Source organism: Dipodomys ordii, unplaced genomic scaffold (genome assembly GCF_000151885.1).
Source record: "Dipodomys ordii isolate 6190 unplaced genomic scaffold, Dord_2.0 Scaffold175, whole genome shotgun sequence".
Taxonomy (NCBI): Eukaryota; Metazoa; Chordata; class Mammalia; order Rodentia; family Heteromyidae; genus Dipodomys; species Dipodomys ordii.
In genome coordinates this window covers 2,283,303-2,298,135 of record NW_012267391.1, presented here as the reverse complement: position 1 = coordinate 2,298,135, position 14,833 = coordinate 2,283,303, and positions in this window count along the sequence as shown.

Here is a 14,833-nt window from a genome sequence, read left to right as displayed (position 1 = left end):
ACTAAGAGTCTGTGAGTTGATTACAAAATTGAGAAAGTCATATTTTTGCTTACCTACTTGAACACACAAAAAACACCTTTTTTCTCCTAAGAATGAACTGCATAAAACCTAATTTTTCAATCATGCAGGCCTTTTATATTGAGCAAAAGGTACAGAGATATTCCAAACTCCTTTCTGTTCTGTTACTTTTTTCTTTAAAATTTATTGTACAAGTTACTTTGTTAACACCCAAATCTAATCTATAGAAGTAGACCAAACATTGCCTTAGAAACTACACAATTTTTCCAGAGATACTTCCAGCTGCCAGGAAAGAGGAAAACCTTGAAATCAGCAAAATAACTCCTTTAAAAGTCTCTTTCCAGGCTGGGTGCTGGTGGCTCATGCTTATAATCCTAGTTACTCAGGAAGCTGAGATTTGAGGATCACAGTTCCAGGCTGGCCCAGTCCCTGAGACTTTCCAATTAACCACCAGAAAAGTGGAAGTGCTGTTTTGGCTCATAGAAGTAGAGCAGTAGCCTTGAGCAAAAAAGCTTAGTGACAACGCCCAAGCCCTGAGTTCCAGCCCCACAATGACACCCCCTCCCCTCAAAAAACATAAGTCTATTACCAGTACCTTATCACTCTGTCTCCTTTTCTTGGTCTGGGTATAGCTCAGACCTGTAATCTTAGGTACTCAGGAGGATGAGAGATTTGAGGATTGCAGTTTGAAGCCAGCCAAGTTGTTTTACTGGGGTATCATCATATATACTTTGCAGGATAAATAATATGAATTCAATTCTAACACAACTACTAAGCTGAATTGCAAGGTAATCGATCATATTATCACTGTCTTTTCCTTTCTCATACCTATCTCAGACTAAAGACAACTATTTCATTCAGTACTTTAAAAACATTTCCTTCTCCAGAAGCTTTAATTTTGATAGCAATCTCATATAGAAATCATAATAGAAATATTAATTAAGGCCACTAGGAAAATTTCCCCAAAGGCTATGATATTTAAATATTTTTCTTTAATTAGACTTTTTTGTCTAAGATTTCAAGATTCTCTTCTTTAAAATGATAAATATTCCACTCCCAAATTGGGTTTCTGTTTGCAACTTTCCACTTTCTAGTACACTCTGCTGCCTCCCTTCATCCAATTGAGTTGTATTACTTAACTAGGAATGCATTCACACAAACAGAAGACAATACTCACAGACTAGCATCACAACCACCGCAAAAATAAAATAATAATTGAGAAGTCTGCACATAACACCACTCTTCCTTTCTAGGAACCATTGGTCTCAGACAGTATGTTCATTTATCATTTTATATTTGCCTATAGTGACACCTGCTGGAAAATACAGTGGAAGCTTTAAAAATAAAACTAAATTTAAATTTTAAAATAAAAAAAGCGCTAGGAAATACTAGCCATAAGTCATTGTTGTTTTGTTGTTGTTATTGTTGTTGTTATTGTTATTCACTAGAAGCCCAATTTAATTTAATTTAATTTCTGACTTTGCTTTTGAATTATCTTTTTCTTTTTTTTGGTAGAAATCAAAGCTAAGCTTTATGAAACAGTTGTTTTACTAGTATGAAAGGGTTGGAATTCACACTTACATGATGCGAACTAGCTTATGCAAGCATTTATAAGCACTTTCATTGCATTATTTTGATTCCTTCTAAAATGTAATAATTTTAGATTTTTAAATGCTTTAAAATTTACATATCAACTGTAGTGAGATGGTAAGTGAATTTAAAAGTATTGTTTAAGATTAAATACCAAGACATTTAATAATGGCTAAGATATATAATAGCTAGCACTTTCTTCAGCAGCATCAATGCACAAAGCCATCCTGTGTTTGAGCTTTCAGCCTGTGCTTAAAACCTGTACAGGATCCCAGGGGCACTATGCATTAAGCCACCAATGAGCCTCTTGGACAAATTACCTTTGATTTCTACAAAAAGTTGGCACACTAAGCATTCTCATCACCCAATGACTAAGAAGAACATGTGCTCCTAAGTCTCATTACCATTACTAAAATTGAGCTACCACAGTTCTTCCCATTGAGAAAGTGCAAGCATTTATACCAAGGTATGTAGAAACTTCTTACTACACAACAGAAAGCATTCAGAAAAGTATTCTAAAAGAAATTAAAGTGAACCTTTCACATTTCTGATATGGCATACAGGTTTATATTTAATTTTTCTCTTATAAATCGTTAACTACCAAATAAGAAGTCAATTTGCTACTCAATTTATTAGCACATTGAAAACATTTAAATTGTTAGCAAGTGATATTTTTTAAAAGCCAGCTTACACTTTAAGAGATTAATCTTCAAATAATATCTGTATTGTTGGGGGAGTGAGGATTCTAGATTTTTTTGTCTGAGATTATTTTAATTTTAGGTTCTCGTTATAATGACAGTCAAATTAAAATCATATAAGAGTGTCCTGATTGACACCTTAAAGCTAAGAACTGTCATGTTACTTTTAGTGACTGTGTTTCTTTCTGGAAATTTAGTGTTATAGTGTGACTGAAAAGAAGAAGAAATTAGGAACAATAGCAGACTAAATGTGTGCATGATGAATTTGTATCATGGGAAGGACGTGTCGCATAAAGGTGTGCTATATTCTAAACAAAGCTTTTTCAGTAGTTTTAACACATGAAAGTAGTGGGGAAACTGAGTTACTCCACACTGGTATGAATATCTGAAGTCTTTATTTTGAAAATTTTTGGTAGGGCTGCAAATCAAAGGTTAGCTTTCTTTCCATGAAGTTAGCAGTCCAATCTGTGTTGGTCATTTGAAGGTTCTAGTAACTACTGTACAGAAGGAAATACGATCAGAACAGACAATCAGAGTCTTTTTTGGTGGTGATGGTGGTTATGGGGTATAGATACCAGGAGAGAACAAGTGCTCCTGTTTTCCTGAGATGATCTGAATGTGTCACGATACTATTGGCTTGAAGCTTCCCACACATCAGCTTTGCCATTAGATGGATGAGTGGAAGTTCTTCTGAGAATGAAGATATCATCAGAGAACCCAAGGGAGGCAGAGTTCACATGATTGTCCATTCAATTCTTAAATATAACTTTCAACTTCTTGCAACTATATCAGGAGAAAACACTGAATTTTTTATGTTGTCATTATGGTTGTGGTCTTGTTTGAGCTAGTTTTTGCTGTATTTCTGCCTCTGTAACCAAAAAAGTTATTGACAAAATGCACCTGACACACAATAACACAATTTATATATCAATATAAAAAAAAACCGTACAGAAGGCAGCTCCATTCCATTGCGGAAAATAACCATGTATTCTATTAAACAAATGATATCAAGATTCTATTAGGCTTAGAAATATAATTTATATAACTGATTGAAGTATGAAACTAGGGAATAACCCGAGCCTTTCTAGCTCCAGAGTCTCTATGGCTGACTATTACCCAGGCTGACCTGAAGGGAGGAGTCATTAAACACTGTTCGACAAGAAGTGTATCCATTCCCTTACTCATGGAACTATAACCCTCCTGTACACCATCTTTACAGTAACCTAAAATAAAAAAGTAATATAATTTATATTAAGTTTATAGACTATTTGTACTTTGCTTTTGGTTTATGGTTTAATAAAAACTGAAAATATAGTGAATTGATATATCTGTTATATTTTCTCATATCTAAGGAATGTAATCATAAAAATGAGTTAAGTCAATGTTGGGAATCTATGAAATTTTCCATCTTCAAAGGGAGACTGTCCTACAATCAGAAGCTTTACAATATTTCTATATTAGGTGTAGGATAAGTAAGAACTCTCTCATACTGCAAATGGAAATGTAAACTGATATACTCTGATACAGATGCATTTCAGTATACCTTTAACCTTTAGATTCTACCTCAAACCTGTTTTTTTGGAATCTAATGCATTGTTTATTGGTCACTACTAGAGATTGCTAAAAAGAATGAGTCAGACATAGTGGTGAATGTTTATAATCCTGGCACTCAGAAGGTTGAGACAGGATGATGGTGCATTTGAGGCCAGTTTGGCATACATAGAAAGTTCAAATTCAGCTTGGGCTACATAGTGAAATTCTGTTTAAAAAAAAGGACAAATGAACCAAACAGCATATGAACTATGTCAAGATAACAAAAAGTTAATGTTAAAGAAAATTACTTATGGAAAGAAGTCTAAGAAAAAAAGAATTTCATAACCCAAAATGGAGGGTTGATTTAGCCACTAGACAAAATGTTAGTGAGGGATAAAGCTATCACTTGAAATGCACTAAAAATTGGACAACCAAATTGTATGTGATTCATGATGTAAAACAAGAGAAACTAATATTTCTTTTTCTTCAAAACCAAATTTATCCTGAATTTCTGAAATCTCTATCTCTAGGATCATTTATACTATAGATTTAGGAATAATATCAATGTTAAGAACATAAACACCACCAAAAACATACAATCAGATAAATACAGAATGTAGGAAATTCTAGGGAAGAAAATGTACCATGGGATATTTATTTGGAACAAAAGTGTTTGGAGCACATTGGTTTAAGCCTAAAACCCATACTATAAGACCCATTTCCCATAAAGTCTGGGGAAATAACCATCCGAACTTTAGTGTCTCTCATAATTTAGTCGTATCCTTAATAAGGGGGGCAAACAGTAAATATAACTAGGGCTTGAGAAAGAAAGCAACCCAAGGCAATATATGGGCATTGAATTTTGACTTGAGAAAGCAATATACTTCTGGGGACATGGTTCTAAGAGGACCAGAGAAGAATGGTACTTGGCAGCCCTCCTCTCTGATACACCAAATTAGATGGTCAGCCACTGCCCCAGGAAACTTAGAACAGCTTAGATTCACATACTTGGGGCATAAAGGCCCCAGTAAGAGTTTCTGGTCCAGGTGCAGCCTCACAGTCTGCATATACAGCAGTCTGGGAACATATTCCACAATCGTCTCAGAACACTCATGTGGTTCACTACACACTGCAAGGCTAGGGACCAGCAACAGACTCCATTGCTGATCCTGAGCTTCATGGATAGTGAGCAACCTCCTTATAGGCACAGAGACTCTTGTAGCAAGAAACTTTACCTTAGATCCAGAGGTAGACAGACTCCACCATAAAATGAGAATCATCCAAACAACATACCAGATGCTCAGACTCAATTATGAGTCCAGAGGCCCACACCTGGATTTCTCACATGGTATCTGGTCCATGGACTGAAATGTAACAGAGAGACTTCAATAGAAAAATCCCTTCCCCAAAATAACAAAATGCAGAAACAAGGATACAGGTTGACCCATTGTACAATGAGATGTATAAGACACTATGTTGTACGAGCTTTACAACTTTGGGGAGGGGAGGGAGAAGTTGGGGAGGTGGGGAGGGAAAGGATGGTAGGGGGAAAACAAAAGAGGGGTTAACAATTCTCAATAGGAAATGTACTCATTACCTTATTCATGTAACTGTAACCCCTCTGTACAGTATTTTGCAATTATATATATACAATTATATATATATATATACAAATATATATATATATATATATATATATATATATATATATATATATATAAAATCTCTTCTCCTTAGTGGCCCTCAAGTTGAGACCACAGTGGCATCTGAGAGATCCTAACAGCCAGCACCTTTACAGTAAGACAGAAAGGACAATATGGCAGTTCCCACCTAGGAAAAAAGTGACACCAGCACTGACAACAACAGCATACTGTGAGTTTTTTAATTGTGAAAATACTGTACAGAGAGGTTACAATTACATGAGCAAGGTAATAAGTACATTTCTTATCAAGCATTGTTGCCTCCTCCTTTGTCTGTGACTTTTTTTCTTGTTTTGAGGGAGTGGTTTAAATATGTTTTATTAACTTAAGTAGTTGCCACTCACCAAGGCAATTTATGAATACAGTGCATCTTGACCAATGTCACTTTTTCAACATTCTCACCCACCCCTCCCAACCTACCCCTTCCCTGACTTATCTTTGTTTTAGGTTATATATGAAATTTGTTTGCAATTTAACAAAGTTGTTTCTGTGTACGATACATCTTGATCTGTGTCACCACTTCAACAACTTCACCTTGCTTCAACCCACCCCTTCCCTTATTTCTCAATTCTGTGGTATATCCAATGGATTTTTTGCCTGCATTCTCACTGCTTCCCCTTCATTCTTCTATCCCTCTTCTGTTTGCCCATCCAACCCTCTTGCAAGTACTCATTTCCTGATACTTACTTTGTTCATCTTTCAGTTTTTTTAAAGAATTACACCATCTGCACTCTCTGTACATTCTATTACACTTCAGTTAATTCATTTGTAACCCTTGCTTACCACCCAGCGTATTTACTTATAGATTTATAGGTACAGTCTAGCTACCACAAATGAGAGAAACCATGCAATCTATGTTTTTCTGGGTCTGGCTTACTTAACGTAATATAATTTTTTCCAAATCTAATTCCTTACAAATGGTACAATGGAAAGTGAAGGAAGCAAACTTATATAGGAACAACGTTGGACTGACAGGAACAATACCTCAGAAGCCTTAACTGGCAATCCTTCCCTCCCATATTGAAAACAAACACAAGTAGACATTATTCTAGACATCTCTAGACTCCCATTTACTAGTCAGGAGTACTCAGAGGCTGAAGGAGTGTGTGTGTGTGTGTGTGTGTGTGGGTGTGTGTGTGTGTGTGTGTGTGTGATCCAAACAGAGAGCAAAGGATAGTTCTGATTTAGGTTAATATCACTATTTGCTACAATCTTAAAATTGAAGTTTAACAACTGTGATAGCTTTTTTTTCTAAGCTTCCTCAGCCAGAGTTGAGTAGAGGACTACACTCATCATTTTGAAGCCCTGCAGATGATTGTACTACTGAGTGTCCCCGCTCCAAGCTAGTAACAGTAAAAGCACCACAGCCTTACCACTGCCTGGTCTTAAATAACCTCTGAGAAATCCCAACTAAAAGAAAAGGAGACTGAAGCCACCAACAAAACATTTTTCCCTACACACTTAAGACCCAGTAGAAAAACACAATATGCTCCATACCACAATAAAGGACTTTGAAAAAGAAATTTCAAAAATTCAATAAAAATGTAGAACTCTTTTAAAAAAGTAGTAGGAGTCAGGGGATCGTACCTGTAATCCTAGCTATTTAGAAGGCTAAGACCTGGAAGGTCACAGTTTAATATCAGCCAGGGCATAAAATCCCATGAGATTCCATCTTCAATTAACCAGCAAAAAGCTAAGCTGGAGGCATGGCTCAAGTAGTACAGACCCAACTAAACAAGCCAAATGAGTGTGAGGCTCTTAAGTTTAAGCTCCAGTAAAGGAAAAAGGAAAGAAGGAAATAAAGAAGAAAAGAGAAAAAGAAAAAAAGGAAAGAAAGACAAAAATGAAGGAAAGACAGTAGGAAAGAATGAAAGAAGGATGGAAGGAAAGGAAGAAAGAAAAAGAAATCTTAAAAAATTAAGATCTGTGAAATGAAGAATCCAACAACTTCAACTTAAAAAATTGTTTTTATTGGGCCTGGCTTACTTCACTTAATATAATTTTTTCCAAGTCTTTCCATTTCCTAACAAATGGGGCAATGTCATTCTTTCTGATGGAGGCATAATATTCCATTGTTTATATATACTACATTTTCTTGATCCATTCATCTACTGAGGGGCATCCATAGTTTCCATTCTTTGCAATCACTAGTATATGTCTGAGTTAAGCAGAAAAGGTCAGATAAGTTGATGTTAGGGGAATGAACCCCAAGATAAGTATTCAAATGGTTTTTTTTGTTTTTTTTCCTTTCATGCAATTGTTTCTAACATATTTATAAGATGATTTCTATGTTGCTTTGTACGTCCCTCCCCCATGGTAAAACCCACGCTTTCACTGTATTTGATGTTGCTATAATTTGTGGAGGGGAAGGGAAAAAACAAATCGTTTAACTAGGGATACAGGTGGACCTCTTGCAACAATGTACAAGATGTACAAGACTGTTATGTCGAAAAACGAACTTCACAACTTTGGTGGGGGGTGGGGGGAGGATCGGGTGGGAGGAGGGGAGGAGTATGGGAAGGGATGGGAAGGGGAAACAAAGAGGAGGCAACAATGCTTGATAAGAAATGTACTCCTCTGTACGGTATTCTCACAATAAAAAAATTGTTTTTAAACCCTCAGTTGAAGGACTAGTTAATAGATCTAAACAGGTTAAAAATAGGGTATCAAAAAATTTAAGCTAAAGTGAGGAGTTAGATCAACCAAGGAAATTAAAAACCACTAAGAAAATATTTAAGACCTCTAGAAAACCATTAAAAGTTGAAGTACATGATTTATATGTAGAGAAGTTATAACCTAAAGGCATAGAGGGAAATAGAAATCATTCTAATATAAGAGATTTTTGGTCAACAAACAGGCATAATCAGAAAAAGAAACACCCCAGAAATACTATACTGAAAGCACTCAGCTTTGAACAAAGAAGTAATATTGAAAGCTGTAAAGGAGATGTGATGTCTCCTACAAAGGCAAACCCATAAGAATAAGAGCAGATTTCTTAATATAAACTCTAAAAGCAAGAAGGGCATGGAAGGACATAATGCAATACTCCAATAAAATCATCTGTCAACATAAATTGGTGCATCCAGCCAAGCTATCCTTCATAATTGAAAGAGAAATAAAAACCTTTGATGGTAAGCAAAAGCTAAAGGAATTCATGACCATTAAAATAGTTTTGCAGAAAATACTTAAATGAATCATCTACACTGAAAAAGGAACACATAAAGAAACAGGAAAATACATGAAAGAATAAGTTCATGATATGATATATAAAGTGACATTTTCCCTCTCTTTCTATTTTTAGTTTAAAATATATTTTTTTCAGATATATAGTTTCTCCTGTCTGCTTTTGAGGTCTGTTTGCTTAGAAATCCTTTCCACTCATTTGCCAAAAGCCTTTATTTGTCTTTATCAGTGAGATATCATTTTTGTAGGCAAAAAATTGTTCAGGTATTGCTTTTAGTCCAAAAGACATCTTATGTCTTTTGATCTGAGAATTCAAACCATTAACAGTCAGTGTTAATATAGATACATACATTATATGTTCTGTCATTTTTGTGTTCTATCCTGCTTACTCCTTTTCTACACTTTCTTTTATACTCAGTTGATCTAGTGGGACTCATAAAATATACGAGAGATGCCTTATACCTATTGAAGCTCTACTGAAACTCTATTCAAAATACAGAATCACCTAAAACACTGATTAATGGATAAGAAAATAGGGCACAGATACACATTTCTCAACCACAAAGAAAAATTAAATTGTGTCATTTGAAAAATGATTGAAAGTGGGGGATCATGATATTGATCAAAATAATCCAAGTTTAGAAATCCAAACATCATGTATTTTCAATCATTTGGGTACTCCAGACTGCAAAGATATACATATAGATAGATAGATAATGAGCATACCGACATCACAATTATAACTCTGTGACTGTTTGTGGAAGATTAGGGAGAGAGAGCAAGGCAAAGAAAGTGATAGATAACTAGTAAAATTGAAATATAATGAATCTCTAATGAAGCAGTTGAACAAAGAGGTGGGAAGATGAGAAGCAGAGGACAATAGGCATGCATGTATGAAATACCACAGTGATAAAAAACAGTTGGAAATGTTTTTAAAAAGAGGGATAATGATGGAGAAGATAAGTTTGATTGGAGTATATTGTATGCATATATAAAATATCAAATAGAAACTCCTGTATATAACTTATATATGCTAATAAGATATTTTGAAATATATATTTTGAAGCCATTAGGAAACTGTGAATGCCAACTGTGTATTAGAAGATAAAAATTTCTATTAATTAAGAATGACAGTATGTATCATTTTATATAAAGCTTTCATCATTGGAAACAGAGTTAAATGTTTATAGGCAAAATAATCTAATACCGGAGGTTTCTTAAAATATTCAGCAAAATAGTATGTTGAAAATCATTGATTTGGGGTAATATAGGAATTAATTATACCATTTTACATTATTTTCATAATAAAAGTTAGTAAAACATAACAATTATATAATTATAACAAGGGTCCACATATTATTTAACTTTCAAATGAAGCCAGGCGCTGGTGGCTCATGCCTGTAATCCTAGCTACTCAAGAGGCTGAGATCTGAGGATCATGGTTCAAAACCAGCTGTGGCAGGAAAGTCCATGAGACCCTTAGCTCCAGAAAACTGGAAGTGGCGCTGTGGCTCAAGTGGTAGTAGTGCTAACCTTGAACTGAAGAGCTGAGGGACAGGGCCTAGGTCCAGAGTTCAAGCCCCACAAAAAACAAAATAAAACAAAAAAAAACCTTTCAGATGTATTCTCTATGCATTAGAGATTTTTGATATATTCTACTTTAGGAAGTATTCTATTCAATAAACATTTTTATGCAAATTAAGTCAACATCTAACAATAATAGCGAAGCTTAAAGAAATGATTCCTAGTGCAGTGTATGGTATCATTATCTTCTAATTTTCCCAAGCAAATTTCAGTTTCTACATTTTTAAATCCATTTACGTTTCTATGATTATTCATCTGTTATATTTATCCTATCTACCTTACTATCTTTAGAACAAAGCATTTATTTTAGAGTCAGAAACCCCTTGATTCAGGCCCAAACCCATTGTAATTTTCCATAAAGCTTTTCTGATTCCATAACTTGACTATTGTGAGTACCAATGCAATGAATGTAAGTGCATAGGTGCCTTTTTTTGTTTCCTGACTTATATACTTTCAGGCAAATGCCTAAGAATGCTATTGCTGGGTCATGGGATAGTCCTATTTCTAATTTTTTAAGGACCTACATACTGGTTTCCATAGTGGTTGTACTATAATCTACATTCCAAATAGCAGTGTATTTGGGTTCCATATTTTTTCTGAATCTACATCAGCATTCATGTTGTTCAGATTCTTTTTGTTTAACTTTTTTATTGTCAAGGTGATGTACAGAGGAGTTACAGTCACATAAGTAAAGTAATAAGTACATTTCTTGATACTACCCATTCTGACTAGACTAAGTGGAATCTCTGATTTTCATTCTCTTTATGGCTAGGGATGTTGAGTATTTATTGTATTTGCTGGCCATTTGTACTTCTTTCAGAAAGTGTCTGTTCAGGGCTCAAAGAATTTACACACAAACAAACTGAATAAAAAAAGGTATACTTAGGGGAGGAACCCAAAGGTATAACTCCTCTCAACAACATTCTCCTCTTAACAACTAATGTGTTGTTTATCAAAATGATAAAGTAGAAGTGGAAACATGTTTTGGGAAGCTGCCAAAGGGGCCACAAGAATGGAGGGAGGAAGAGTGAGCAAATGCAGTCATTCTATTCAATGTACATGATGCAAAAAAAGGAACTATGTAACTGGAGAGTAGGTATAGGAGGGAGAAAATAAGCAAGAACAAAGGAAGAGATTATATTGACCAAGAAGCATTGTACTCATGACCTGACTTATGAAATTGTAACCCCTTTGTACTGAATAATAGTAATAATAATAACAATAATAATTTTAATAAGGTTTTGTTCAATTACAATAGCCAAGGCCAAGGGCCCTAAAAACAAATGAATAGATCAAGGAAAAATGGTAGATATACACAATGGAATTTTGTTCAGCTGTCAAAAAGAGTAAAATTATGTAATTTGTAGTGAAGTGTGCAGAGCTAGAAAAAAAATCATATTAGTAAAGAAAACTGGTTCATAAAAACAAAGGGTGAAAGCCAATAGGTAACCATGAAGTCACTTCATAAATACTGGTGGCCTACTGAGCTCTTTTTCTTTACTTCTGACCATTAGCCAATATAAAAGTATAAAGGAAAGCAAAAAGTATAAAAGAAAGCAAAATTCATCAATATTTAACAACTGAGTAAGAGAAGATATTTTAATGCATTTTATTGCTATTGTAAAGGTGATGTACATAAGGTTATACTTATATAAGTCAGACAAAAGAGTACATTTCTTTTTGAACATTGTCAGTCTTTCCTTTGCTCTCTCCCAGTTTTTCCCTCCAATCCCCACACACAAATTATCATTTTCAACATAGTGTCTAGTGAGTACCACCAGTGCATTTGTTCACCCTTTGACCCACAATTTCTTTTTTATCTTTTATTTTTCCCTACCTCTCCCCTCCCCCCCATCCAATCTTCCCCCCTCCCCCCCACCAATGTTGTAAAGCTCGTTTTCGACATGACCTTGTACTTCTCATTGTTGCATCAGGTCCACCTGTATCCTTAAACGACTTGTTTTTCCCCATCTCCTCCACAAGTTATACTGACATCAAATATAGTGAAAGCAGGGGTTATACTGTGGGGGAGGGACATACAAAGCAACAAAGAGATAATCTTATAAATGCGTTATAAACAAATGCATGAAAGAAAAAAGTGTTAAAATATATATCTAAGGGTTCATTTTCCTAACATCACATTATCTGACCTTTTCCGCTTGACTCATACATATACTAGATATTGCAAATAAGGGAAACCATGGGACCTATGTTTCTTTGTTGACCCACAATTTCTGTGCCCCCTTCTAATCCCAAAGACAGATAAGCTAAAGACAAAGGGAAAAAACTTCTTGTTTCCATTTCCTGGAGTTCATTTCAATAAATATTATTTCATATGATCAGATATACATAGATATTGTGTTTTTGTGCTATTCTGATAAGAATATCCTCCTTTGGTGTCACTGTGTGAATGCCTAGAGACCAGCATAATTATCATATCCCAGTTTAATTTTTTGCCATACAGTTTCTTTACTTGTAGATTTATTGGCACGTTCTAGCTACCACAAATAAGGGAAACCATATAACCTATTTCTTTGGGTCTGGCTTACTTCATTTAATATGTTTTTTGCCAAGTCTTTCCATTTCCTTATGAATTGGACAATGCCATTCTTTCTGATGGAAACATAGGATTCCATTGTGTAGACATACCATATTTACTTGATCCATTCATCCTCTGAGGGGCATCTGGGATGAATCCATATCTTGGCTATGGTAAACAATGCTATAATGAACATGGTTGTGCTGGTAACTTTAGTGTGGCCTTGTTTGTGGTCTATTGGATAAATGCCCAGGAGTGGAATTGCTGGGTCATAGGGAAGCTCTATGTTTAGTCTTCTGATGAACCTTCATACTGCCTTCCAGAGTGATTGAATAAGTTTATACTCTCACCAACAGTGGTAGAGTTCCCTTTTGGCCACATCCCTGCCTGTTAACCTTCTTGATAATGGCCATTCTAACTGGGGTAAGGAAGAAGATATTTTGATAAAATGGGGTGAGGGAGAAGACATTTTGATAAAAGCTCTGAGATAGTGACTTGAAACTTGAATCTCCATCCTTCCCTTCTTTTGAATGTTTAATGTCAATCTCAGAAGTCTAATTTTTCCTCATATTCATTTAATTATAGCCAATGATGGCAGAATGGCTCATTTAATTGTAGCTTTCTGTTTTTTAAAAGTTGAATGCACTTGTATGCATTCAAATTTCTGTTTAACATGTAATAAATCCCAACTGAAATGATAATCTGAAAAATACAAGGCCACTCCCTGAATTATACTCCCTTCCAGCCAATTAAATATGCCTAAATAAGGGATTTAAACATATAACACTGAACAACTCTGGAAATTTGGCATGATAGTTTTTAAATTAATAACCTCTAATTATTATAAGATATATCAGTGCTTATATGAAATACTCTATATTTTCCTTTCATATTTCACAAAAATCTTAAAATAATTGTGCATATAATATGAAAATAGTAAAGATTTCTATAATTCAGAAAAATCCTAAACCAATTACTTCAGGTTCTGTCATCTACAGAACGAGGAATGTAATGACAAATAATTGAGTATTTTTTGTAGGAGTTTATCTCCTAAAATGTTCATAGTACTTGTGGCACAAGTTCAACAAAATACTCTAATAATTATTATGACTATGCAGTCATAGAAGAATAGAAGAGTTTTTCTATAATTAGCAATTACATTCCAGTATTGCTGAATTTTTTGATTACTGCAAAGAGATGGGACTGGTAGGTCCTTGAACTCATCCCACGCATGCATGGATGGCCTTATTCCAACTCAGTCACTGATGCAACATAAAAAGAAAACAAAATGCTTCTACACTTTAGACTCCATTCTACTATAGAATACTAAATAAATGAACTGAAAACTATATTACTGCTTTATTCAACTGCAGTGGAATCCAAAGTGCACTGCACCTATCTAATCTGAATTATAAGGAAAATATTCTTTTATAAAATTCAAAACAAAAATGTGAGTATGTAACATCACTATGTGAGAATGTGAAGGGAAATGAAGAATAATTCAGATCCCATATGAGAATGAACTTTAGTAATAAAAGTGAATTTAAGCCTCACTTACTTTGGGAAATAAAGATTAAAGTTCTGGATAAAAATTAAACTTTCCCATGGCAATAATTCCCAAGGCTATCTACAAATTCAATGCGAAACCTATCAAAATTCCAACCTCATTCTTCAAGGAAATACAAGAGGCAATCCAAAAATTCATATGGAACAATAAAAGACCCCGAATAGCAAAAATGATCCTTAACAGAAAGAGCAGTGCTGAAGGAATATCAATACCAAATTTCAAACTCTACTACAAAGCCATAGTAATCAAAACAGCTTGGTACTGGCACAAGAACAGACCCCAGGACCAATAGAATAGACTTGAAAACCCAGAAATGAACCTACAGACCTATAGCCATCTAATCGTCGAAATTTTCTTTTCTTTTCTTCTCTTTTTTTTGGGGGGGGGGGCCCGGTCGTGGGGCCTGAACTCTGGGCCTGGG